Source organism: Mus pahari, chromosome 3, assembly GCF_900095145.1.
Source record: "Mus pahari chromosome 3, PAHARI_EIJ_v1.1, whole genome shotgun sequence".
Lineage (NCBI taxonomy): Eukaryota > Metazoa > Chordata > Mammalia > Rodentia > Muridae > Mus > Mus pahari.
The window spans coordinates 53,634,507-53,637,982 of NC_034592.1; positions in this window are offsets into that span (position 1 = coordinate 53,634,507).

Consider the following 3,476-nt stretch of genomic DNA (forward strand, 5'->3'; position numbering starts at 1 on the left):
ACACACACACACACACACACACACACACACACACACTTTCTTAAAAATCTTGACTTTGGGGTGGGGGTTTGAAGAGGGCCAGGTTTCGCTCTAGTTCTGGCTACCCAGGAAGTTACTGTGTAAGTCAGGGTAGTCTTAAATTCATAGAGATCTGCCTGCCTCTGCCTCCTGCTCCAATCAAAAGTATAGGCCCTCATACTTAGAGGCTTGGATATTATTACTTAATCATAAGTTTTGAGTGTGCAATTTATGATATCCAGTGAAGATTCCTCTTCAAAACTAAAGGCCTTCTTCCACAAAACCTAAGATTGTGGTTTGCATACCAATTTACCTCTTAGATCCATTAGCAAGATTGCTTCTGCTGATAAGAGTCAGACATTCAACAGAAGTCACCTCAGATGCCCCATGGGGTCAGCTGAGGCATCCTTTGAGATCCTCCTCTGATAAACTTCAATCTCTTCCTCTTTCATGGTAGCAGGAACACAAAGTCCAATGAACTCCTTTACCATTCATCTCTAGTTTAATGTCTGGTCCTTGAAGAACCCAGCATGGACCTCCTGCTGTCATTCAAGAAGAGTGATTTTGGGATGGTATTTTAGGAAGAAATCATTTTTCTGTCTGTCTGGCAGTGGGCACAAGGTGGCAGTGTTAGAACTCTTAGCTAAGTGCACTGGGTGGCTAGGTTGGTTGAATACATGACTCCTGGTGCCTTGTATCAAATATTTGAACAAATGAAGAAAGGAGCAGTTTTGAAAATTAAAATAAAATGGAGTCGGGTTAACGGCCATTGTTGAACCCATTGAGATCATCCAAGAACTGAAAGTTGAAAGCTTGCAATTGGACTTGAGAGTAGAGGAGCATGGCCTCAAATAAATCCTTTGGCTAACACTAGGGAAGGTTTGTTCGTTTAATAAGATATGCAATGTGGATAGGAATAGATGGCTGACAACCCTAAAATACTAGAGCCAGAGTCTTCAGAGCCCCTGATTTAACAGAATTTCCCTCCAAAGCTCAAGCTGCCACAAGACCAACCACTAAGGATCTACACCCAACCATTAGAGCAACTAAAGAGACAAGCAAGAGTGAATAATAGAGAGAGGCCATCCTGCAAATTGGTCATCTTGCAAGAGGAAGAGATACAGGGGACAGTATCTCAAGTCTAGTTTCAGGGTATTGACTTGAGGTTTAGGTATAAACAGAGGGAAGGTGTCCATAATTAAGTATTCCTGATAAGGTATGGCCCACATAACCTTAATCCATCCTTATTCCGGTGCCAGCTCTGAAAGCTGGATAAAGGATAGATAGATAGATAAGGGCTGCTCTCAAAGATAATTGTACTTACCAAGGGTAGGGTTGGGTTGGGTGGGTGGGCGGGGTGTGACTGCTCCAGAGGTTTTACCCTTCTAGAAACTCAAGATGACTCAGGGGAAGAAGTTAAGATAGGAATCATTATCTCTGCCTCCTGTACAGACTCAAAATGAAGCCGGAGATAGCACACCTTCATTCTGCTTTCCCTTACCATATAGACTCAAACTGTTAAAAAAAAAAAAAAAGCCGTATAGAGTGCCTACTTCTTCATATATAGGTAACTCTTTCTCTGTTTGGCTGCATTGTCGAGCCTTAGTACAAACTAACAGCCAAGGATGGTCTCAGAGAGTAAGGAAGAGGTTATCACTCAGACAGCAAAAACACTAGGCTAAGTGTTAGAAGTACACAACAGTTAATAACTGTCGTCTATACATGCATTGGGCCACTTTCACATCTTTCCTGGAGGGAGGATGCAGGACCAGAAAAGCCTCTGACCATTTACAGAAGAAGAAAGAAGATGCATGTCCTGGCTAGTTTTATGTCAACTCGACACAAGCTAGAGTCATTTGAAGGAAGTGAATCTCAATTGAGAAAATGCCTCCCCTCCATAAGATCCAGCTGAAGGGCAGTATTGATGGGGGAAGGCCTAGCCCATGGTGGTGGTGCCATCACTGAGCTGGTGGTTCTGGGTTCTGTAAGGAAGCAAGCTGAGAGATCCGGGCGGTGGTGGCGCATGCCTTTAATCTCAGCACTTGGGAGGCAGAGGCAGGCGGATTTCTGAGTTTGAGGCCAACCTGGTCTACAAAGTTAGTTCTAGGACAGCCAGGGCTATACAGAGAAACCATGTCTCAAAAAACAAACAAACAAACAACAACAACAACAACAACAAAAGCAAGCTGAGAACAGCCTTGAGAGCAAGCCAATGAGCAACTCCCCTTCATGGCCTCTGCCTGGAGGACCCTGCCCTATCTCAGTGTTTTTAACCCCACTTCCTTCAATGGTGGACTATGACATGAAAGTAGAAGCCAAATAAACCCTTTCCTCCCCACTTACTTTTGGTTATGATGTTTCATGGAAGCAATGGAAACTAAGACAATACAGGAGCAGAGACATGCAATTTAAGTGCCTACAGTGCCTTGTGGACCCTCTCTCAAAGAGAAACTGATAAAACTACAGGCCTCCCCACCTCTCCTTGTATACATCACTTCTTTTTTTTTTCTTGTCCTTTTTTTTCATGTTATTTTTTTTATTTGTTTGTCTTTTGTTCTCTTTTATTGGGTATTTTCTTAATTTACATTTCAAACGTGATCCCCTTTCCAGGTCTCCCCTCTAGAACCCCCTATTCCATGCCCCCTCCCCCTGCTTCACCACCCTCTGCGGCCTCACCTCCCTGGCATCCCCCTACAATGGGGCATCGAAACTCTCAGGTCCAGGCCTCTCCTCCCACTGATGTTCAACAAGGCCATCCTCTGACATATATGAGGCTGGAGCCATGGGTCCCTCCATGCGAACTCTTTTGTTGGTGGTCCAGTCCCTGGGGAGCTCCAGGGAGTCTGGCCAGTTAACACTGTTGCTCTCCCGCATGGGGCTGCAAGCACACTCAGTTCCTTCAGTCCCTTCTCCTACTCCTCCATCAGGAACCCCAGCTCAGTCCAATGGTTGGCTGCGACCATCCACCTCCGTATTTGTCAGGCTCTGGCAGAGCCTCTCAGGAGACAGCCATATCAGGCTCCAGTCAGCAAGCACTTCCTGGCATCCACAATAGCGTTCAGGTTTGGCAACTGTATAAGGGATGGATCCCCAGGTAGGGCAGTCTCTGGGTAGCCTTTTCTTCAGTCCCTGTTCCACATTTCATTTCCATATATCCTCCTGTGAGTATTTTGTTCCTCCCTGTAAGAAGCACTGAAGCATCCACACTTTCGTCTTCCTTCTTCTTAGGCTTCATATGGTCTGTGATATACTTCACTTCTTCTGCAGTGTCTCATACCAACATTTGAACACCAGGGTCTGGAATTAAAGAGACACTGGTGGGAACAGACAATGGATTACTGATTGAAGGGCATGCGCATAGATAAATGCGTGCGCAGACACATACACACACACACACACACACACACACACACACACACACACACGGAGGGAGGGAAGGAGGGAGGGAGGGAGGGAGG